Below are 26,220 nucleotides of genomic sequence, written 5' to 3'. Positions count from 1 at the left end.
TTGGTGGACGGACGGACCGACCGACATGTGCAAAACAATATACCCCCTCTTCTTCAAAGGGGGGCATAATAATTATGATTTCTGTTCATGGGACAAAATTCTGTACAGATGGGTTATCAGCGATATTAAATTGGAATACTTGCCAATCACCCAAAAGATCCATACCCATAAAGATCCATACCCGATCAATGCCCAGGTCTCTCTTTTCAATGGGATCAAGCTGTCAGTGCAGTCTAGACCATTTTCGTTTAAGATCATTTGAGTAAATATGCACACAATAATACCAATGCAGATTTGATTGCATTTTTTGTGTGTTTTATGTGATAACAGATACATGTACATCTAGGGTAATACAGTAACAACTGCTAATTTGTTATATTTCTGTAAATGGTGCAGAAAAAGAGCTATTATTATTGATACAATCCTGAAAAGCTTGCCTTGAAAACTCACAGTTTTCGGTTTTCAGCTATAAGTCATGTTAATTCCAAAGAAAAGCAACATCAATTATGCACACTTTGATCCACCTAAACTTTGAATTGCTAATTGACCTGATGCATAAAAGCCAGCTCTAAGGATAGCATAACCTTATTAAGTCTGCCTGTAAGGGCTTTCTAAAAGCATCTCAGATTAATTGCTTTTCCGATTTGGAATGACCTGCAAACATGCATACCTGCAAGCATAACAAATAGAATACATTACCATGTATAAAACAATCAGCCGGTATCCAGATTTCAAAATAGTCAAAGTGAGAGACTAATTAAATGATATGATGGACAGACAAGAGCCCATAATTGCAAGCAACCAATAAAATTTAAAGTTTTTTCAGGGGACCAAATGAAACTTTTCAGGGGACCAAATGAAACAATCACTGTGCAGGGGTCTAGCTAGGCTCAAAATTTAAGGAAAGTCACTTCTCTCTAAAGCCAAAAAAGGGAGAAGTGGTAACATCTTTTGGAGAAATGGTACATTTGCATCATAGATCTTAGTTTTACGTATATTTTGCTTCAAAAGGTAGAATCAGGGCTCAGCCTACGTTCAAATTTGAGGGAGAAGTGAGTTCTCCTTCAGCTAAAATTAGGGACAAGTGAGGCAACTAAAAGATAAAATGGTTTCTGTTCAGCGTTCAATCAACTCTTCACTTATTTTATACCCCTCATTACACATGCCAATTATCATTATCAGAAACAACTCTCATTTCGCACTTTTGGGGACAACATTTACAAATACAAACACACACACTTAAGTGTTAATGTTGTGTTATTGCTGTATAAAACTGAATTTAATTAATATATTTAACACTTATTCACATGCTTTTGATGTAATAACTGGTAAGCCTCATTACTGCTGAAATAATTTCTATAATAGAGACTGATATTGATGGTGGATTTCAAAAGGCTGCATTTCATTTATAATAAGACATGTGTATCAAACCTACATTTTTATCCCAACGTTTTTCGGAGAAAAAGTGGGGATATTGTGGTGATGTGCGTCTGTCCGTCCGTCCTGGCCACCTGCTCCTCCTACACTATTAGCACTAGAACCTTGAAACTTTCAAACATGGTAGCTATGAGCATATGTGCGACGGTGACAATGACAGAAATTTGATCTGACCCCTAAGTCAAAAGTTATGGGGGTTGGGGCGGGGCTGGGTCAGAGATTTTCACTCATTTTTTTTATGTTCTTTTACATTTACTTCTTCATTTCTGCACCGATTTACTTCAAATTGATACTGAGCCTCTCTTATGACAATACGGTCAATCTCAACAATGCATGGCCCCATTACCAACCCTGGGGCGCCCCAGTCACATAGGCCACGCCAACCCAAAATTGCCTTTTACTATAATTTCTTCATTTCTACACCGATTCACTTCAGATTGATACTGAACCTCTCTTATGACAATACGGTCAATCTCAGCTATGCATGGCCCCATAACCAACCCTGGGGCACCCCGCCCACATAGGCCACGCCCACCTAAAATTGCCTTTTACTATAATTTCTTCATTTTTACACTGATTCACTTCAAATTAATACTGAACCTCTCTTATGGCAATACAGTTAATCTCAACTATGCATGGCCCCATTACCAACCCTGGGGCGCCCCGCCCACATAGGCCACCCAAAATTGCCTTTTACTATAATTTCTTCATTTCTACACCGATTCACTTCAAATTGATACTGAACCTCTTCTATGACAATACAGTCAATCTCAACTATGCATGGCCCCATTACCAACCCTGGGGCGCCCTGGCCACATAGGCCACGCCCACCCAAAATTGCCTTTTACTATAATTTCTTCATCTATACACCGATTTACTTCAAATTGATACAGAACCTCTCTTATGACAATATGGTCAATCTCAGCTATGCATGGCCCCATTACCAACCCTGAGGCGCCCCGCCCACATAGGCCACGCCCACCCAAAATTGCCTTTTACTATAATTTCTTCATTTCTACACCGATTCACTTCTCATTGATACTGAACTTCTCTTATGACAATACGGTCAATCTCAACAATGCATGGCCCCATTACCAACCCTGGGGCGCCCCTGGGTCAAACATGCGGCGTGGGGATACGCGTCGGCCTCTGCCACGCCATTTCTAGTCTTCTTTGTCATTGATTGTAAATTTATGATAGTACTTTTAACATATTTTTTTCCTGTACAGGTGTATCAATTAAAACTTCAAGTGTAACAAAACCAGAAATGTACAGAATCTTTTTACTTCCTTGTAAAATTTAAGCAATTAAATCAAATTTATATTTTGTTACATTTGCTTTAAATTAAAAAATCATTTAAAATCTCATTTTACAGCAGAGATAACAAATTAGGCCTGTAAACGAGCCCCATATGTTTTGCCAATGCTAGGATACCTCTTCCCATTTGATCATTCTAGAGTATTGTTTTAATGGGCCATTTAACTTTGCTGAATCATAGTTATTGGTAGCCAGCACAAGGCAATTAATCAAGGAATCGTCTATTAACAATTTCAAGAAGTGTAATAGCTCCAGACTGTTCTTTTGAATGTTCAACTTTGCATGACCTGTAAATGGGGCAACTTATGACTGAGAATCTATCTGTGTCAATTTTCCACATCAAATTGATTTTAATCAGTCAATGTCTGGTACAAAGTAAATCATTAAAAGGAAGAGAAGTCACTTCGCCTTTATGAAATTAATGTGCGAAGTGCAGATTAATTGAGAGAATAAATCGCCCCCATTCGCCCACTCGAGAGACCACTGCTGTGCGTCTAATATTGAGCTTTCACCTTGTTTGATGAAAATCAATGATCATGTTTTATAATGTCCTAAAAAGCAGTATTTAAACAATGAAGTCCAATATACAGCTATATCAGCCATCAGTATTCTTTTGACCTTGAAGTGGTGACCTTGATTTTAAGCTAGCGTGATTGACTCATGACTTCTGGGCATCTGCAGAATAACTTTTCATGAAAATCCTTCAATTTGTATAGTGGAGATGAAGCAAACACAAAGACAATGAAAGCTTAACTTTTGACCTTCTATAATGACCCTGACCTAGAGCAAGCGTGACTTACTTTTGCCTTAGAGACATTGTTTCTATTGACATTATTTTTAAGTATTGTTTCATAAAAATCCTTCGAAGGGTAGAGAATAAATGCAGGGTTTTCCTGGTATTTAAACAAGATGTGTTTGTGAAACACTATGTCTCCATATATTGACCTTTGACCTTGAAGGATGACCTTGACCTTTCACCACTCAAATGTGCACCTCCATGAGATACACATGCATGCCAAATATCATGTTGCTATCTTCAATATTGCAAAAGTGTACATTGAATAAGCGATTTTGACCAATATATTTGACCTTTGACCTTGAAGGATGACCCTGACCTTGATATTTTACCAATCAAAATGTGCAGCTCCATGAGATACACATGCATGCCAAATATGAAGTTGCTATCTTCAATATTGCAAAAGTTATGGCAAATGTTTAAGTTGGTGCAAACAAACAAACCAACAGACAGGGCAAAAACAATATGTCCCCCAATATAGTGGTGGGGGACATAAAAATGCTGCAAAAAACAGACCCGATCCCAAATAAGAGGGACCCAATCCAAATTGACCTGACTCTTTTCCCCAAAATGGCTTGGACAACCCCTAGAATGGAGAAGACAAAAAAATTGGTGACTGACTAATGTCTTCTGCACAAAATCAAAATCACATAAACATAGTATCCAAGTTTCATAAACAACCTTTAATTGCAATTAGAGATTTCAAACAGACACACAAACTGAGGCTTATACTTTTGACATCAAACTATGACCTTGACATTGAGTCAGCATGACTGGCTCATACCTTATGCACAATGTCCAAATGATATTACCATCAGATTCCTAAGTACTCTTCAAAAATGTATAGGAGCTTTGGGGCTAACAAAAACTGGACGCAGAAACCATTTACCTTGAAGTATAACTTTGTTATTGACTTGACAAAACGGACTCATGCCATCTGTACATTGTCTCAATGCCCAAACATTTTAGGAAAGTTTCATAAAAAACAATAAACAGGTTTAAAGGGATATGGAGCAGACACAAAAGCGTTATAAATGGACAGACTGACTGATAGACAACCAGGGTTCATATCTTTAATACAAATACCATTGCAGCTGGTGATTATAAACATGCAGTGTCTGATCATTATAGCATTGTCCTTAGGCTACATGAAGAGCCAGGATTCAAGCTCCAGTCGTACAGTTTTCACCATTTCAGCTTATCAGTTTCTGCACTCAGTACACCTTTGCTGGGGAGAATGGTATATTTACTTTAAACAGTGAAACACAGTTTACAAACTTGATATATCCATATCAATGATAAAACGAGTATTGAACAATTATAATCAGCAATGTTTGCCTAAGACTGGACTGCATACAGCCAAACAATGACATATTCTAAAATTTCATACACAAGGGGATAAGTGTTTGTCAATACGTGGAAAAAAGCTTGGACCAACATTAAAAACATATATAACTGCAAATATTGATAAACTAGTTTCAAGTTTTTTCTCAGGGTTGTTTTTACAATTATCAATTATTTTCATTTTGTATGCAATAGGTTTTCATCTAAGATCAATATAATATCCATTCATTCATTACTAAACAGGAGTTTTGGTTTATTACTGAACTAAACAAATGATTCGACATTACATAACCAATCAATTTAATTCTAACTTAAAACCTAAAGCTCTTTGTTAATCGTAAATTTAATTGATCTTTGTCGCAGAATGCAGTTAAACATAAATTCAGCACCAAATTTGACCAAAACACCACTGATCAATAAATATGGGCTCACTAAAACTTGTAATGCTATTAATTTTCTTTCAATGGGAGGTAAATAACACTGATTAAAGCATTAATTGTTGCTTTGATACTGACCAGTCAATCATGGACAGATTCCAAGGCTCTAATGGCAAATTTGTACATGAGTGTTGGCTAAAAACAACAGTGACATCATTTATAAATAAACATACAGCATAATTAGTGTTTTTGTTTGAATTACTTACTAACAATTCAGCAAGTAAAAATTGCTATTACTCCGTTAAATAAAACTTGGATCAGATCCATTTGAACCTTGGAAACAGCAGGACATATTCTATCGTTACCTCACTTTTGTCATTATGCAAAAAAAGTCCTAAATTGCAAGAGGCAATTTCAACAGCCATTAGAGTCTGCATAATTCTCATTCTAAGGAGGAATCGGAACTGATTACTTCCATGTCACAGAGCTCAGAACACTAGACATACCAATTATGAGGACAGAGTTATGGGACAGAAATGCATTATCATGTATCACAGGCCTTGAAATGAGCTCAACAAATTTGGTCATTACCTTGTATCTTTTAACCCTTTGCCATTCAGAAGAAAAGTGAAAATGGATATGTGCAAACAGCATAAAACCAGAACAGCCTGCTGCTCATCAGTATCTAAGGGTTGGAACTGAAACTTTTAAAACTTGGATCTAGTTAGAAAGGCCTTTAATAACATTTTACTTTCTGAGGGACTACAAATGAATAAAAATATGTATCTAAGTGGTAAAGGGTTCATTAAATAAGTTCTAAAGACACTATTAGTTTTAGGTCCTGATGGTGTAATATGATCAGAGTGCTCTCACTTGACTCAAATTGAGGCTGTCAATTAATTGAGACAATCAATATTTTAAATGATTTAATTATTATTTTACTCCAAACATCATCATTTAAGGTAGGCTTAGGCTATATTTTTGTCATTTACCATTAAACAAGAAACTCTTATATTCAGATTTTACAACTTCAAAATGAAAAGGGAAATTTTAATTCAAATAAAAAATATTTGCCTCTTAAAAAATAATGTCAAATCCAGTGTGATAACAAAGGACTAATGCTATTTGCAAGGCCCTCTCAGGTACTCAGGCCACATAACAAGGGCCCTTAACACCTCCACACACCGGTTAATGGAAAATTTGCATGAAAAGCATAAAATAATTGAGCAATCAAACAATCATAAAATATCATCTGAAGGCTGACTATCATAACAGCATGAAAAAACTTAGCATTAAATTGATTTGTCTTCAGTCAGCTCCCAGTTTTCCACATTAGCGGCCAACTTCTGGCAATCAATACAGCATCGATCCCAAAGTGTACATAGAGTATCCAAATAGACACTTCTCAGCATAAGCTTTTTAATAAGCATTCAATTTTAATAAGCATAACATTTTAATTGAAAAATCACTTCACATTGTACATGTTTACAAAAGTCAATAATATATTGGTAAAACATAGGTAAAGCTTTCAATTAGCTGATTGCATCATTTCAGGCCTCCTTCTTGGGTCAAAATAATCTAATCTTCTTAAGATAAAAAATTGCAAAGCTGGTGAAGGTATCAAAGTTTATTTTAAATAGTTACGAAGATATTTTGACCAGCGAGTTTGACAGCTTCATTGAGATAAATTTCTCAGATTGTTTTCATTTCAGGTAACATTTATATTGCATATGTAGAGCCCATGTGCTCTGTACAAAGGATCTGGCTACCTTGGAAAACCTGAGATGGAATATGCCATCTGAACTATAGTCCTTCATATCTATACAAAAGACTACCCAGTGATGCAAGAAAGAAGCATTGATGCTGGCCATTCCTGAAGAATCCAGGAAGCATGGATAAAGGCCCATACAGATGGATCAGCAACTGAGGCAGTCAAGAGAGGGGGAGCTGGATAATGGCCCATACAGATGGATCAGCAACTGAGGCAGTCAATAGAGGGGGAGCTGGATAATGACACATACAGATGGATCAGCAACTGAGGCAGTCAAGAAAGGGGGAACTGGATAATGGCCCATACAGATGGATCAGCAACTCAGGCAGTCAAGAGAGGGGAACTGAATAATGGCCCATACAGATGGATCAGCAACTGAGGCAGTCAATAGAGGGGAGCTGGATAATGGCCTATACAGATGGATCAGCAACTGAGGCAGTCAATAGAGGGGAAGCTGGATAATGGCCTGTAAAGATGGATCAGCAACTGAGGCAGTCCAGAGAGGGGAGCTGAATAATGGCCCATACAGATGGATCAGCAACTGAGGCAGTCAATAGAGGGGGGCTGGATAATGGCCTATACAGATGGATCAGCAACTGAGGCAGTCAATAGAGGGGGAGCTGGATAATGGCCTATACAGATGGATCAGCAACTGAGGCAGTCAAGAGAGGGGGGGCTGGATAATGGCACATACAGATGGATCAGCAACTGAGGCAGTCCAGAGAGGGGAGCTGAATAATGGCCTATACAGATGGATCAGCAACTGAGGCAGTCAAGAGAGGGGGGGGGCTGGATAATGGCACATACAGATGGATCAGCAACTGAGGCAGTCAATAGAGGGGGAGCTGGATAATGGCCTATACAGATGGATCAGCAACTGAGGCAGTCCAGAGAGGGGAGCTGAATAATGGCCTATACAGATGGATCAGCAACTGAGGCAGTCAAGAGAGGGGGAGCTGGATAATGGTTTATACAGATGGATCAGCATCTGAGGCAGTCAAGAGAGTGCAAGCTGGAGCAAACATGCATTACCAGTCAGATAGTGACAGGGAGAGGCAATACCAACATCTCTGAGGACTTATCGTAAATTAAAGATGAAAGTAAAATCCTATTTATAACAGCTCTTACAACATGTTTAATGACCACCAATAGGCTTCCTTTTACATCTGTAGAATTAATGCATTCCCCCCCCCCTTCAAACCACTGAAGAGCATATAAACTTTGATAGTCTGATTGACTTTTAATCTCATAAACTATGAGCTTTTGATGTGAAACTTCCAATGAACTAAAGTGTTGAGCTTTATGTTCCACCAGTGTATTAATTGTCCCCAAGCCAGAACAATGTCCTCATCAAATAATGCCCTAGGTGTTACAAGCAAGACTATATCACAAGGTGTTCTAATGCACTGCAGGCATTAACAACTTTACTTTTCACTAATGCAAAAGCATGCGCTAAAGAATGCACATGAAAGATTTAGCAACACATCACAACCAGGTTAACTTAGTCCATAAAATTGACATTTTTTTTACCCTGCTTCATATATCTTGTTGATAACAAATAAATTATTACTCAAAATAAAAAGCAACTAAAGGCAAATGTTTTTAATAAGTCATGATTGCAATGCTAAAACCTGAATGCGTATTTTGAACTGCCTAAAACAATATTATGCAAATGTTCACTGGGAAGCCATACCTTTCAATAAACAAAGTACTTAATAGACAATAAAATCCATGGTGATAAAACCAGGAATAATTCCCTAAAGAGGCATCATCTTCCAGTAAAATTCCATTTCAATATTCCTCTTTGAAAAATGTTTTTGTTAAAAAAAGCAAACCATAAAATTTAATGCCAAATTCAACTTCTGCAGTTGACAGACATGGACATAAAAACCTTTTGTAAAGGGCTTCACATGTTTAGAAAAAAAAACTGTTAAGTGTTTAATGATCACTTTCTCATTCTATTCTATTTCAAATGACTATTCACTATTCATTGGTTGTAAAATATAATGAGGTTACGGAATGAAAATAATTTCCCTTGAAACCTTGGCTAAACAAACTTAAGACAAACGGAAAGGCTGAGCAAACAAGGTATATTTTTAAATATTGATTATCAGCCATTAGAAATGTAAATGTGTAGTCGTGGTCAACAATTACTGTTTCTTTCACTTTAACTTACTGGAAATTTCCCCATTTGCCACGGATCGACATTTTAACAAGTCGTGAAAATAGATGACCAGAAATGCCAAGTTACACCGGACATGACGTCCCGGGGTTATATTTAAATCGCACACAGTTAAAATATTGTGGTCTGCAGAGTTTACTTATAAATGTTTTACTGGGGAAAAAGTTACAAACGAACAGACAGGTAAACAATTTTTAAGAATGATGTAAAGCATAGGATGAAAGATGTTGTTGCTCGCAAATTTCTATTGCAATGAATGAATGATGACTCAAATGAGTGATATATTTTCGTGGTTTGTAAGTTTTGCTTGTGCTATTTGGAATTTGAATTTAGATAAACAATCAGTGCGATAAGTTGGTAGTAAAGTTATTCTTAAAACCAATGTGATTAGAATAATTTTAAAGGTGTCTAGGTATATCATTTGGTTAGCTATAAATAAAATAGAATTATCTCAAAGGAGTTCGTACCCTGCTGACTTCGTACCAGGAGTCAGTGATGTAACACTTTACTGGAAATTATGTATTTACATGTGGTACACAGTGCGACAGTCTCCAAAAGATATAGCATTATGTACAATAATGAAACAAGCTTTAAAGTGGTACAAAGTCTTCATTATCTAACAAAATAATTGCAAAGCCAAATAACATTGATTTCTAACTGAAATAATTCACTTTCAGAACAAATCTGGTTATTTTTCTTTAAAAAAGAAAAAAATGAAATACTACAATAAATAGTTATCTGCTGTGCTAATATAACATATCTGATATGCAATGAAGAGCTTATACATTATTTTTTATGTAACTTATTGTAATAAACAGACCGATTTCAGGGTGATGAATGTCCCCAATATGGCAAAATCAACTTGAGTGCCAGGGCATCCAGAACCGAATGCTGAAAAAAGCTTCAAACAGAGCGGTGTATTCTGTCTTCAAGGTACTGGGCTTGCGCTAACTGTACATTAAATGAGTTTATGTCCGTATTTGCTCGTTATTATGTATAATAATCACTTATGGGACGTATCTTATTTTTGGGGCTAATTTGAATTTTTAGTAGTGCTTTTGTCTTGTTTAATTTGCCCCAGATAGTTGTCCTACAGAACAATATCAGACCAATCACCATGCAGGGTAAGCCTAACAAAATCAGACTTTTCAGTCCATTTCCTGTTGTCAGATCCCAATGTATATTGATTGTAGATTCACTTTTATTATAGTTTGAATGTAAATAACTTTTTACTACAGACCTTTTTATGTTTTTTATTCAGTAGAGCATGTGAACAGTATACCTCATACCAGAAAGGACCCGGAGGCAGTGCATGGTGTTCAATATTCTGCGCCAGAAAGGAAAATGGGAGTGTGTTGAAGACTTGGACAAACAGTTTGAAAAACCAAGCCTCTGTGCTAAGCCTGGCAGTCTGTGACTGGTGACATGTTTTATTTTGGTTACTTCTTGTACAAAAAAGACCACTTTTGAGTCACTAGGTCAGAGGTCAAGATCCCTGCACCAACTTGCAGACATTAATATGAAACTGCATTCGCAGTGGAGCGCTGGCAAACTTTGGCGGGGCACTCTTTGGTTAGGGAGCATTCTTTCGAAAGACATGACTTTGTATAAATATTTTGTTTTGCCAATTTATATGAAATTAAACTGGTGTGATTGTATTCCACAATTGTTTCTTTTTTAAGAGGCTCATTTAATGTGATATTATTTTTATAGGTCATTAACTAACTAGATCACCTGTTGGTTAGTGCATCTTGATATGTTTTTTCCCTTTTCTTATCTTTCAAATAAATTTAATGGTATGCATTTACTTCTTACATTCATTGTTCTTGAAGTATTCATGCCATCACTTTGCTCATAACAAGCTCTAAAACATTGAATAGAGCAAGAATAATTAATGAATTGAAACTTCATGAATAGAGCAAGAATAATTCATGAATTGAAATTTCATGAATATAGAAAGAATAATTCATGAATTTATGCAGTTTCAATTCATGAATTGTTCATGCACTATTCATGAAGGTTAAATGGCTGCTTCATAAAGTGATTATGAAATATTCATTATTATGTGAGTTCATGAAGGTTCATGAATGATTCATGAACAAATTATTTCATGAATGATTCAAGAACAAAATAATTCATGAATGGTTCATGAATTTATTTTTCAAGAACTAATTCAGAAAGCGGCCATTTAACCTTCATGAATTGCGCATGAATAGTTCATGAATGTTGTTCATGAATGATACAATAATGATTCATGAAAAATTCATTTAACTCTCACAGGGGCAGTGTTCCCATAGTCTGAGGGGGCAGCAGTTTGAAGATAAATTTGAAAAAGTAGGATTTAAACATGTCAGGCAACTATCTGATGGGTGGGTGCATGTTTCTGCATAAATAGTAGTATGGTTCAGTCTGACACTTAGATTTAAGAGGACTTCTGAAATGAAATGCAAAATGTATCATCTAAAATCATCGATAATAACGAGAATGGACACCAGTAAACATAAACATAGACCCTGATACACAATGACTTTTAGAGAATTTTGTATCAAGCAATCTTTTAAGACCACATATACGCAGGGCCCCATACCAATAGTTAACCAACCATTTCTCTCTGAGAACAAGTTAGCAATATGAACATTCCCTAATGAAGATTACTGCACTGCAAATGATAATTGCTATCAATTTATTTGTCAACAGCATAACAAAATTCCCATTCACCAAGGGAAATAACATAAACATAATGAAGTAATTATTACTAAATAACATAACTTAATTGCATGTTAATCAATACCGTAAATTAAATACATAGCACACACAGCCATTATACTATCTATTTAGGATGAGCAGAAGTTACAGTTCTTAAAGATACCAACATAAGGCTCACACACTGCAAGCAGGTCTTTTGCTGTGACTAGTACACATGTCAAGTGACTCCAGAAAGCCAAGGAAATAAAGTGTAAATCTGTACTTAACAAATATTTTAGAAATAGCGAGGCAGACAGACGGACACAATCATGAATAATGATATGGTTAACATGGATGCGATCATCATATTCACCACCTTACCATTCCTCCCAGTCCCACCCCACCATCATCATTCACTTTGAAGCAGCAAGAAAATAAATACCAATAATTCTAAACCTTTGAAACCTATTTTCTTGGATGTTCATGAGTGCGCTGAACCAGAAAATCAAATGTTTAATGAACATTTGCATTCAAAATCTTTTATCAGATATTACCAAAACCAAAATCAAAGTAAAGATACTTCTCACATGCCAATTTTTAAAATCTACCAAATTTCATGTCAGCAGAATTAACTAAATGTAAATTTAATGAATATTGGTAGTATCATGTTAATTGAATCAGCTTGAAAACAGGTTATAACCAGTGGAAATCAGTAACATACACTAACACAGGTCAGGTCATACCCTGCTGGTCCCACTGGTTAACAAGCTGTTGTTGCAAATCATTGCGATTTAAGATAAGTGTCATTCTCAGTTTGCTCCATATGTATCACTTTTTTGTTTTGGTAGCACTGCTTGAAATCTCCACTTGAAATATAACAACCTACCAATGTTGAACTCTTGACCTGTACCAATAGAAGGGAAGATTACATGCAATCAACACTTTGACACAATAAATGCGCGGGCTAATCAAAATAAATAAGGTCATTTAAATAAACATTTTTTTTTAAATTAATACCCATAATAACATGCAAGTAGAAAGAGATAACAACAGCCTGGACAAGCTGTTGAAAGGCCAAATTTACCCTTTGACCTCTTAGTGTGACATACCTTACCTCTCAGGTAAGGAGACAGTTTTCCTCACAAAAGGTATGGTGGTCATTAGTGGCAAACTAATAATTGTTAAAGGCTCTATAAAGGTGACGATCCTTAATTATTTACCGATTTTTAAATATTTTTTCCATATTTTATTTATAAAGGTTATCAAAAAACAATATGTATTTGATAACACATATTTATTGGACATTACCATAAAAATATGAGCAATACAACTTGTTTTGAGCTCAAAATACAGTGTCGTCCAAGTCAATCGTGTTTACAAACAATCAGTTTATTTACATCGCTGTTTACTCGGGAAAGTGAAAGTGACTCAGAACACCAAAAATATTTTGTTGATTTTCAACGTTTTCCGGTATCACTCACAAAGTAGGTCTCTTCTAAATGGTTTAAACGTTTGTAGTGATCTAATAAGTTACTTTCTGCTGGTAAAAAGTTGTTTAAAATAGAATTAAAATTGAATGTTCTTTCGGCTATTTTTTGCATACGTCACCGCTTTGGGGCTACACATCACGTTAGTTGCCAAGTTGTAAACATTTCTTCCAATTATGAGACTGGTATATCTTCAATAATTCTTGACAACGTTGCACCTAAGCTGTGTTATTAGCATTTCTTATGCAAGAGTAACTGAAATCCGGTAAAAATTAGACCAGTTTATATGCATAATAATTGGATTTGTCACCTTTATAGGGCCTTAAAAGCTAGCATTAATTAATGAATTACAAAGTTTCAGAGCGGTCAACCTGTTTAATGGCCAAATGTCATCTTTGAAAAATGTGTGACCATGACCATGACCTTTGAGGTAGGTAGACAAATTGCGCATGTAACACGTCTCCTTACAATGGATTTCATTGTAATATGTAAGTATATGGTAAGGTAATGGTTGAGACAGCAATTTTCAAGGCCATGTGTCCAAATTCATGATGGGAGAAATTTATGGCAAGTTATTTTATAAATCCTACAATATATTTATGGCAATGTCATGGCTGAGACAAGAAATTTCACGCATACACAGAAAGACACACAATGGGACTCGGCTATAAGTTAAATTTTTGAAAGAAGGGCATACAAAAAATGAATTAAATCCAAACAGTTTTTAAAACTGCGTCCTCATATTTCAAACCATGGTTTACAGTGACACTGGCTGTAAACATGTCCATTTTAAAGCAACAAAGGTGTTACTGAATGCTTATACCAACTGCCACTGAACAAAGGGGCGGTCATTATAGGCAATCACCAAGATTAAGATCATACATGTATGCTCTAAAAATCTACCCTAGTCCTAAGGTCTTCCAGTGTTGTTGTATCCTAAGGCTAGTCTTTAACCCTTTGCATGCTGGGAAATTTGTCGTCTGCTAAAATGTTGTCTGCTGAATTTCCAAAATTAGCATTTTCTTCATTTTTTTTCAAAGAATACTATCAGAATAGCAAACAGTTTGGATCCTGATGAGACGCCATGTTCTGTGGTGTCTCATCTGGATCCAAACTGTTTGCAAAGACCTTCAAAATTCGGTTCCAGCACTGAAAGGGTTAATCAGAATGGTATTAATCTATGTACTCACCTGGGCTACCTTGGTAGGATTACTGTCATCAAGAAATCATAGGGCAGTTTAATGAACTTGGAGCTATGCGAAAGGTTCTGAAAATAAAAAAACTTGTGCATTTTTCAAGTGACAACAGCAACAACTAGAGCTTTGTCACAGACGTGACATATACCTCCACATGCTGCATTGACACAGAATATTTTGCATGCTGTCTTCACAAAACAAGAGAAGCTAATTTATGGCGATTTTTAAGAATCATTATGCCATTAACATTTATGGCCATTTTGACCTTTGAACTCTTGAATTCTTTCGCATGACACACCGTCTAATGACTGTGAACAAAATTAATGTACAGAGTCATTTTAAAATCTCACAATTAATGACATAGTTATGACCGGGACAAGCTCATTTAGGGCCATTTTTTACTTTTGAACCCCAAGTGTAACCTTGACCTTAAAGATATCGACATAATTCTTTCGCCTGATCATGACTGTGAACAAAATTAATGCACACAGTCATTTTAAAATCTAACAATGAATGATATAGTATATGGCCCTGACAAGATCATTTATGGCCATTTTTGACCTTTGAACTAAAAGTGTGTACTTGACCTTGGAGATATCTACATAATTCTTTCGCATGACACACCGTCCAATGATTGTGAACAAATGTACCGAGTAATTTTAAAATCTCACAATAAAATTACATATTTATGGCCAGGACAAGATTATTTATGGCCATTTTTCACTTTTGAACTCAAAGTGTGACCTTGACGTTGAAGATATCGACGTAATTCTTTCGCATGACACACCATCCAATGATGGTGAAATAATGTGCCAAATGATGTTAAAATCTCACAATTAACGACATATTTATGGCCAGGACAAGCTCATTTATGGCCTTATTTGACCTTTGAACTCAAAGTGTGACCTTAACCTTGGAGATATCGACGTAATTCTTTCGATTGACACACCGTCCAATGATGGTGAACAAATGTGCCAAATGATTTTAAAATCTCACAATGAACGTCCTAGTTATGGCCTGGACAAGCTCATTTATGGCCATTTTTTACCTTTGAACTCAAAGTGTGACCTTGACCTTAGAGATATCGACGTTATTCTTTTGCATGACACACCGTCCATGGTAAAAAAATGTGCCAATTGATTTTAAAGTCTAACAATAAATGACAAAGTTATGGCCCGAACAAGCATTTGACCTTTGAACTCTAAGTGTGACCTTTACCTTGGAGATATCAACGTTATTCTTTCCCATGACACACCATCCCACGATGGTGAACAAATGTACCAAGTCATTTTAAAATCTAACAATAAATGACAAACTTATGGTCCGGACAAACTTTTGGTTCAAAACGCACTAAGTGACCCAGTGACCAAGTTTTTGACCCGGCATGACCCATATTCAAACTTGGCCTAGACATCATCTAGATACAACTTCTGACCAAGTTTGGTGAAGATCTGATGAACTTTTCGGGACAGACAGACCGACAGACAGACAAAGTGACTGCTATATAGCCGTCTGATTACCAATGGTAATGGGGGTATAATAAACACGGAACAAAACTTATAAATCTATATAAGTTTGTATTTAAGAATAATTGAATCTTAACCCTAATGTTTAATGAGATACACTTGAGTCAGACTCTTGGGTAGAACCAGTACCTGGTGCCTTTGATTGAGGCTGAACTTAACCACATCTTAATAAGTCCGGAACTCTGCAATCTGAGCTCATAATTCAGCCCCGCTGTCTTGTAATGGATCTTATCATTTTCCAAACCATTTGCATTCACTGTCATGCAACATGGAGCAACCAGAGAACAATCCTAAACACATGCTCGTTCTAAATCCATGATACCATGATGTAGTTTCCCACTGCAGCTGTGTCCCTTTCATGGAAACAGACCTTCCCGGGGAAATATTAATGCCTAGTAAAACCCCACAACCAGACTGCCACCCAATAGGACTCTCCACATGACTAAGGTGATATGGCAGATCATGACTTATTAAAATACTTCTGCTGGTTCTTAAGGAATCTATCCGATCAAGTGTTGCTTAAATACCTCTGCAGTTTCTTTAGGAACTTATCTCACATCTAGTTATATATACCTTCTATAAACTTTATCCCTTGGTGTGAAAGGTTGTATGTCTGGCAATTCAAGCTAAATACCAAAATATACCATATGAAAATATCAATGGTATAACAAATATCATGCTGAAATCCACTGGCATCTGCTTAAATGTTGGCAGTATTAACAAAAGTTCAAAATGAATCAAATAAACTTAAAAGGACTTTACAGGATAACTCGTGCTGGAATCACTTTTCAGTGACACAAGTAGTACATCAATGTTCTAGATTATTTGTTTATAAAAGAAATGTTTTGTTCTGAGAACAAGAGGTTATAAACAAGAGATGTGTTTGTCAGAAACACAATGCCCCCTATTGCGCCACTTTAAAGCCATAAATTTGACCTTTGACCTTGAAGGATGACCTTGACCTTTCACCACTCAACATTAGCAGCTCCTTGAGATACACATGCATGCCAAATATCAAGTTGCTATCTTCAATATTGCAAAAGTTATGAAGAAGGTTAAAGTTTTGGTTAAAGTTTTTGAATTTGTTTTTTTTACCTTTGACCTTGAAGAATGACTCAAAATGTGCAGCTCCATGAGATACACATGCATGCCAAATATCAAGTTGCTATCTTCAATATTGCAAAAGTTATGACCAAGGTTAAAGTGTTGGGACACACACACACGCGCATGCGCACGCGCACACGCACACACACACAAACACACATACAATGACAGACAGACCAAAAACAATATACCCCCGATCTTTCGATCGGGGGGCATAAAAAACATTGTTACAAAACATCATTCATGTGCCATAACATGTTATATATTGAACATAACGCACATTCATGTACACAAATGGTTACATAAATTGTGGTTCATAGGGAACTGTTTCATGAACAGTTCATCCACAACAACCATTGAATGCTTTGTTTATGAACTGGTTCATAAATCATGCTTGTTATAGTTCATCATCCAATCATAAACATGTGTTTCAATTGGTTCATTAACTTAGTTTAAACCTATTTATTTTAGCTCGATTGCATCAAAATCTTAAGGCTTATTGGAAACACTCTCGAGTTTGTTTCTTGGGACAAGAACCAGTACTTGGTTTCTATGGGGGGAGATATAATGAACACGCCCACCGTGGGGAACAAATTCCTGACTTCCTGGTCGCTAGGCGGACACCATATCCAATATGCAAGGGGGGCTTGTTCATGAACATATTGGCCGTTTGTTATTAATGAAGTTTTACAGGATCAGTAACAAAACAGTATTCCACGTTTACAAAAGTGAAACAACATACATGTACACAAGTGGTTATTCAAAACAAGATTATCAGTGAAACTGATGGATGCTCCCCGATGATGCGCTTTGTCAATCTATGTGTTAATAACCACAAAAAAATCTACTATTAGCCTCTGTGACCTTAACCCCAGTGACCTAATTCCTCATCAAAAGGTAGAGGTCCATGCAAGGCACCTAAAGCCAAATATGAAAGAGATCATTAAGTATTGAAGGTTTTACGAGAAACTGTATAAAAAAGTGTGACGGAAAATTCTATTATTAGCCTCAGTGACCTTGACAACAGTGACCTCAAACCTCATCAAAAGGTAGAAGTCCATGCAAGGTACCTACATGCCAAATATGATAGAGATCGGTAAAGTATTGAAGGTGCTATGAGAAACTGTAAAAAAAAGTGTGACAGAAAAAGTATATTAATAGCCTCGGTGACCTGACCCCAGTGACCTCAAAAGGTAGAATTCCATGCAAGGTACCAACATGCCACATATGAAAGAGATCGTATGAGAAACGGTAACAAAAGTGTGACGGAAAAAGTATATTATTATTAGCCTCTGTGACCTTGACCTTGACCGAGTGACCTCAAACCTCATCAAAAGGTAGAGGTCAATGCAAGGTACCTACATGCCAAATATGAAAGAGATCGGTAAAGTATTGAAGGTGCTATGAGAAACGGTAACAAAAAGGTGACGGAAGGAAGGAAGTACAGAAGAAAGGAAGGAACTTCAAACTGGCAACTATATGCTCCCCGAAAATTTTCGGGGAGCATAAACAATTGTTACAAAACAATATTCATGTACACAGATTTTTCATGACTTCACGAAATGTTACCTAACAAAAGTAACTACTGATTAATCAACAATTGATAAAAAATATATCAAATGTTTGTGATATTACTTTTTTCAATTTAAGTCTTTAAGGGATCTTTTCACGCTTTGGTAAATTGACAAAATTGAAAAAAGTTGTTTAAGATTCGTAAGTTTTCGTTTTAGTTATGATATTTGTGAGGAAACAGTAATACTGAACATTAACCATGCTCTAATATAGCCATTATATGCATCTTTTGACGATTTTAAAACCTAAAAATTATAAAGCGTTGCAACGCGAAACGATTGAATAATTTGGAGAGTTCTGTTTTTGTCGTTAAATTTTGTGAAACTACGAAGATTGCTTATATAAGGTATAAAATACGTCAAATATGTGTACTCGGCGGAATAGCTCAGTAGGCTAAAGCGTTTTTACTTCAGGACTCTGGCAGGACTCCAGGGGTCACTGGTTCGAAACCTGCTCCGGGCAATGTTCTTTTCCTTTTTTAATTTTTTTTCTTGATTTTTTACTGGAGCTTTTACAATCCAATGTTTACATTTATCAATATAAAGCATTTAATGAATAAGTTAAAAAAATGCCAAAATCTGTGAAAAGACCCCTTTAGAATAAATATACATTAAGCTACCCATGTGTTATTGGCTACGAAAAAAATGTACATGAACATTTTTCAGAAATATGTAGGTGATGTACAGGAAACCTGTGCTTGCAATTATCAGGAAGGTTTTCCTAGAAAACCACAATACAAGAACAATTTATTCTATCAACAAGGCCAACTAATCACTCTCACAGATTACAACACAAAACAATTAACAAATAGGCACAAAAAACACTCAAGTCAGACATCCAATAAAAAGCAATACCACAAATGATTTAAGTACACTCTTTTGATTATACAAATTGCAGGTGCTGAAAAATGAGTTGAGATACCAAGTACCACTACATTTTCTAAAGCATGCAGGTAACCAATGATGCCAAGGCCATTTAGCTGATGTGTTTTGCAAACAGTATGAACAAGACTTGGAAAAAAGGTGCTCACCTGAGAACCAAAGGAACTAAACTATTCTCAGCAGGCAGTGTTCATGAAGTTTTACAACAGACTTATTTTACAAAAAACTGCCTCAACACTTACCTACAGTGGGTAAAATATGTGAAATGTTTAAAGAAAATATCATTTATATGTGCAAACAGATGCTCACTAGCTTTTTTCTTAAAGTCACTATCACGCTCACCAATACATACGGCTACTGTATTATGCTATATAAAAACAATCGACAAAAAGTAGTACCATACGATGGTTTATTACAATAGGAAGACCCTGAAAACAAGTAACATTGATGTAAAAACGTTATATTACAAGCATTCGGCAAGTTTAAAGCATCTCAATATCTAAATAACTTTCCACGATGTAATCTACTTTCGCTTTCGAGTCAGGATCGGATTCATTCGGGTTGCGTTCATTTGCATAATTTATACAAGCCATTTTCGCATTCGCTAAGTTCCAGTTACCCAGAATTCATTTTGATTTCACAGAATGATTATTCATGAGAGCTACGTCATGCTTCCGACGCTTACCGTATCCAATCTCGTGTTCGCCCGTAAATGTTCGGATATTTCACGGGAGACATAAATGGAATTATTTGTGGCCACAAAAAAATAAAAACGAGCATTTTGTATCTCGTTAAATCAATTCTACCAGACAACATCTAACGTTGAAATTTTGCATTTTGCTAAAAGGAACATTGATTTTTGTATGGGTTAGCTTTATTTAACGAAATATTCAATATTTTTTAGCGTGATTGTTACTTTAATTGCTTGGTTACCTAGCTTTTTACCCCACATGACCCAGTTTCAAAGTCATCTGAAAATTAATATTATTAGGAAAAATGTTCTAAGCTTCATGAAGATGGGATGGGGGTAATAAATGTGGCCTCTAAGATTGTCCACAAACTTTTAATGTATTTTATATTAATGAATACAAATTTTGTCGACTAGTTTTATGAAGCTTGGGAAATAAGTGTGCCCTCTATAGCAAGCATTTTTAACTTCAGCAAATAATTGAAAAGGGAACATTTAGTTGGGTTATATAATTATTCAACTAAAAAATACCAAATATTAAGGTAAGCATTCAGGCCATGTTTTTGTGCACATGAAACCCATAAGCTCTACCAAGTTACAAAACACGTTCAAGTAAGTTCAATCCGAGTATTAACCCCCTAATCTGGAGTAAACTGTATCCAAAAGCCATGTACAAAAACGGGTGCAAAAGGCCAGTCCACACCATACAAATCATTCACTTATCACAAATACATCAAAAACATATTTACATTCGTCATCATGATATCTTGCATCCTTTGTTCACATCCTAATCTAGGCATCTTGTCTTATCAATCTGATTGCTTTATTCTTACAGAGATTATCAGCTGACTTACTATGGTTTCTTTGTTAAACTAGCCCAGCTACCAAAAGCTATTGACTCGCTTTACAGACACTATCTCAAATGTTAAAGACCTGATACTACCAACAATTGATCCAAATGAACCATTTTAGAGAGCTATCAGGATTAATAAACAGATTATATTGATAAATGTTTCTTTCAATTTGCTGTGAATGAAGGTTTGCTTACTTGGCTTTTTATGTTCAATACCTTAATCAGAAATTCACAGGTAGACTTGACATTTTTACTAATTATGTGGAAATAGTGTGCAGTCATGTTTCTCAATCAATTTTACTGAGATGTAGTCGCCAATCAATAGCTCAAGCATTTAATTTAAGCAAACAAATGTACCCATCACACTGGCTCTGAATTTTCTTGAGTCAATTTGTATATGACTTTTGTTGCCTGTGTGCCCTATAATTATGGGATAGTTCAATTGTCGAGAATGTCTGTGCATAGATTATTGTTAGATTTTTTTGCATTTCAGTGTGCAGTTAATGCCATTATGGCGTTTAAGATAAGTAGATAACTAACATGCAGAGGTGTTTCCTGCAGTTAATGGCCGTTATGGCATTTTCAATAGGTAGACAATAAACATGCAGAGGTGGTTCCTGCCAAGTTTGACAAGAATAATCTCTATTCTTAGTCTAAGAAATTTTGCTGGTAGTTTCAATATATTAACTAAGTTTTTGTCATTAAAAATAGTTATATTAATTAAAGAAGCAAAGTTTTAAATAAAACTACAGTCTACATGTAATATGAAAAATATGTTTATATAATGTAATATGAAAAAACATTTTTACATAATACAACATGAAAAACATTTTTATATAATATTCTATGAGAAATATTTTTATATAACAAAGTCTGCACAAAAGGCTGCCTGAGGAACGGACAAAGCCAGAAAAATTGCACAAGGTCTAAGAAAAAAATCAAAAATAATTGTTCTCATGGCCAGTCTCAATTTAAGGCCAAATACCACTTTTTAGTTAACCGGCGACTAATAGTTATGCGATGATCGGACCATGACGCCAAACATATTTTCCAGACTTTCACTGAGACTGATTACATATGCCAAATACGCCAACGGGTTAATATGACTATGCAAGCTTTAGTACTGACTAAAGTTCACCCTGTCCTTTTCAAATCAAAGCTAGAGTACTGATAATTTAAGAAAATATTATTTGACTGGTCACCATTCCCCATGTACATGACCCAGGTCGACATTATCTGTATTCTGAGACAACCAATCTGGGTGAAACCAGCTACATAAGTGGACAAACGCTATCTTTTATTCAGCTAAATCAGGGTTGCTGAAGTAAATACTCCATACCTTCCAAGATGACCAATGTTTCAATCATTAAACAAGAAACACGGCATGGCCACAAAACCAATTTGTAAAGATTTTAGATCTTAATTTAATCTCAATGTGCGTCTCCAAACCAGGTCTGTTTGTAAGCTACCTACAGACAAAATGTAAGTGTACGATTACCTGGACCATAAAACGCAAGTTATTAAACAGTACATGTTTACTTCTTGTATCAAATTTAACCTTGACCCTTGACCCAGGACTGCCTCTAACTGGAATCCAAAGTAAGCTACAAACACATAAAATGTCAGCAAAATATCTCCATCCAAACTTAAGTTATTTAAACCTTTATGACTAGATAAGTACTTTGACAGGTGTGTAGTCCCTTAAAAAGTTCAATTTAATTTAAGACCTGTCCTACTAGATTCAAGTTATAAAGGCTTCCAACACTAACACACTGATGAGTAGCAATCAACATCATTGTTTTCATGCTTTCAAATCCCCAGAAAGTTTGTAAGAAGCCCAAATGACTCATGCTCAAGGCAATAACATGATCAATCCTACAAGCATGGGTTTATGTTGCCCAGACCTTGACCTGGGCTTAGTGTCCACTCACAAGTCACTATTATCACAACTGACTCATGGTTCATTTATCAGTGGATATACGGTAGTAACTAGTACAAGAGTGGTCTGTCAAAAGAAATGTTTAAAGATATTCCTCCCTGTACTTTTAAGCGGAAAACAAGAAAGGGATGTGTCACTTAAACTTCCACAGAAAACTTAATCAAAGTTACAGGGTCTATTTACTTTGGCACTTTCAAAAGGCATCTGTTTGAACAAAATGATTATTTTTTTAAGATAGGTATTATGACATTAAACTTTTAAATAAGTTTATTATTATGCATTACTAATCTTTTTTATATGTAGTTTAAATGTCTGAAATGTGCAGAACAACTAGTGTAATAGATGCCCCATAATTTTCAAACATCATTGATTTGTTAAAGTTGATTTTACCACAAAACTGTATATTGATAACAGGATTTTACCAAAGTTTTCGACTTAAACAAAGAAACAGCTAATTCCTGCATTAACACAGTGCTTAATATAAACTCAGTAAAAATAATGAAACACAAACTGGAACCATTTTCAAACTCAGCCCAGATATTTCGAGTTAAAATGTTCTGACCAAATTTCAAGAAGATTGGACTAAACATGTAGATAGTTTTTTGTATATAGGGATAATACACGTTTTCAAGGGCATGATCATCTGCGGGCGCTCGAAAAATCTGTTCCTGCCCGAGTGTGCAGCGCACAATATTTTGAGAGCACCCGCAGATGATCATGTTCGAAAAAATGTGTCTTTTCCATTTTATTGCATTAACAAATCACACATACCAAAATAAATTAAAATAACATTGAAAACAAGATATGCATTTGTCAGAAACACTTTGTCCCCTTTTGCGCCACTTTGAAGCTATATTTTTGACCTTTGACCTTGAAGGATGACCTTGACATTGACCTTTATCACCCCTTAAAATGTGTAGCTCCATGAGATACATAATGCATGCAAAATATCAAGTTGCTATCTTCAATATTGCAAAAGTTATTGCAAATGTTAATGTTGGGGAAAACAAACAAACAAACACAAACCAACAGACAGGGCAAAAACAATATGTCCCCCACTATAGTGGTGGGGTACATAAAAAATTGTCTTATTAATTTGACATGGACAAAATAATTTGATTATTTCATATGAAGTCATACAGTTCAATGTTGTGATTTACATATGCCTCACTCGGTCATCATCAGAAATGACGAGACTTTACCTTCGGATAGGCAGTTTTTCGATTTAAAATGTGTTTTAAAACAGTGGATTAATGCAAATTTGAAATGCAGTCGCGCAAAGTACGAATGAGGAATTATTTTGGAATTTACTGGTTGTGACAAATAAATATATCGTTAGAATAAATCAGTATTTCAAGCATACAGCAGGAACGTTGAAGTTACATAAACACTTACATTTACAGCATAGTCTTTTGCAAGTGTTGAGCAAATAACCTTAACTTCATTGACTGTTGCCAATAAAATAAAGCTGTTGTCAAGAGAGTGCAGATGGTATAATATGAAAAGTGGATTGAAATATTCATTGCTTTTATCAAAGAAATAACTGAATCATTAAATAAATATAAAACAAGAGCAGCACAGATGGAGACAGATGCCCACAAACAGGGCCTTGACACAGGATTCTTTTCAACAAAACTGACCATAAGAGTTCATCATATCATATAAATGTAACCATGACCTTGACCTTTGAACTAGCGACCCCAATTTTGATACAGGTCACCTACTGTCCAAGGCTAATGCACATGTGAAGTTTCAAGCCAATCTGTCAATTTGTTGACAAGTTATTTATCGAAAACAATCTTCCCACTTAATTTGACAGTGTCCTTGCAGTTTGACCTAGTGACCCCAATTTCAATAGGGGTCATCTACTGTCCAAGGCCAATGCACATGGGAAGTATCAAGCCAATTGGTGAATTAGTTTACGAGTTATTAATCAGAAAGGATTCAACACTTAGTGTGACAGTGAACTTGACCTTTGACCTAGTAACCCCAATTACAATAGGGTCCATCTACTGTCCAACGCAAATGCACATGGGAAGTATCAAGCTAATCAGTCCTTCTATTCACAAGTTATTGATCAGAAACAATGTTCAATCTTAAAGAGACAGTGACCTTTACCTTTGACCTAGTTACCCTTATTTGAATAGGGGCCATCAACGGGCAAAGGCCAATGCACATTGGAAGTATCAAGACAATTGGTCAATTCATTCACATATTATTGAACGGAAACAATTTTCACTCTTAGTGTGACAGTGACCTTGACCTAGTAACCCAAATATCAATATGGAACATCTCCTGGAAAAGGCTTATGGACATGGGAAGTGTCAAGTGAATTTGTCAATCTGTTCACAAGTTATTCATCGGAAACGAACTGGTTTACTGACAGACAAACTGACCAAGCGACTGACAAACAGACATCCAGCAAAACAATATACCCAATCATCATTGAAAGGGGGCATAAAAAGCTCTTTGCCCATTTTTAACAAAACATATTCTACAAATGTTTTAATTAACAGCAAATGTTTGAATAAACTTGTGATAAATATTTTTTGTTGTCTAAGATAACAGAAAAACGATGTACTAACAAAACCGACAATAATGATGTCTGGGTTTTTGTTTCTCCACCTTATCATTATCCACTGTTAGCCTTATCTTAATTTATGTCCATGTGCAAACAACATAATAATTTGAAAATGTTTTTTCTTTAGTTTTGCAATTGTTTGGTAAATTAAAGTTTTTATGCTTAGCATAACTATTCCTAGTTTTAGAAGGTACTTCCTTGCCTAAGGCTGCATAATTGTGGACACAAACAAGTGTATTTTTGTCTTAATGTAAGTTCATACACTCCGGTCAGGGCAGTTATTGGTACACACACTTCTGACCTTGGCGACCCGGGTTCCTAAAAGTATGTGGGTTTGGTTTGTGGTCACCATTCTGGACAGGTGGGTTTGGTTTGTGGTCACCATACTGGACAGGTGGGTTTGGTTTGTGGTCACCATACTGGACAGGTGGGTTTGGTTTGTGGTCACCATACTGGACAGGTGGGGATTCAAGACTACTCTGGC

The 26,220-nt window shown here is 35.8% G+C and overlaps 1 protein-coding gene across 4 annotated transcripts in view; it reads right to left on the bottom strand.

The window, feature by feature from the left end:
* LOC127857948 (estrogen-related receptor gamma-like) overlaps window positions 1-26,220 on the bottom strand; it is a 93,891-nt gene that overhangs the window by 45,763 nt on the left and 21,908 nt on the right. For all 4 annotated transcript variants that reach the window (XM_052394726.1, XM_052394729.1, XM_052394730.1 and 1 more), the window contains one exon: window positions 14,587-14,663. The gene's annotated coding sequence lies outside the window, so the exon portion shown is untranslated. The remainder of the gene's footprint in view (window positions 1-14,586; window positions 14,664-26,220) is intronic.

The sequence above is a fragment of the Dreissena polymorpha genome, chromosome 14, assembly GCF_020536995.1.
Source record: "Dreissena polymorpha isolate Duluth1 chromosome 14, UMN_Dpol_1.0, whole genome shotgun sequence".
NCBI lineage: Eukaryota > Metazoa > Mollusca > Bivalvia > Myida > Dreissenidae > Dreissena > Dreissena polymorpha.
The sequence above is the reverse complement of the archived record's forward strand: the minus strand, read 5'-3'. Positions and strand labels throughout refer to the sequence as shown.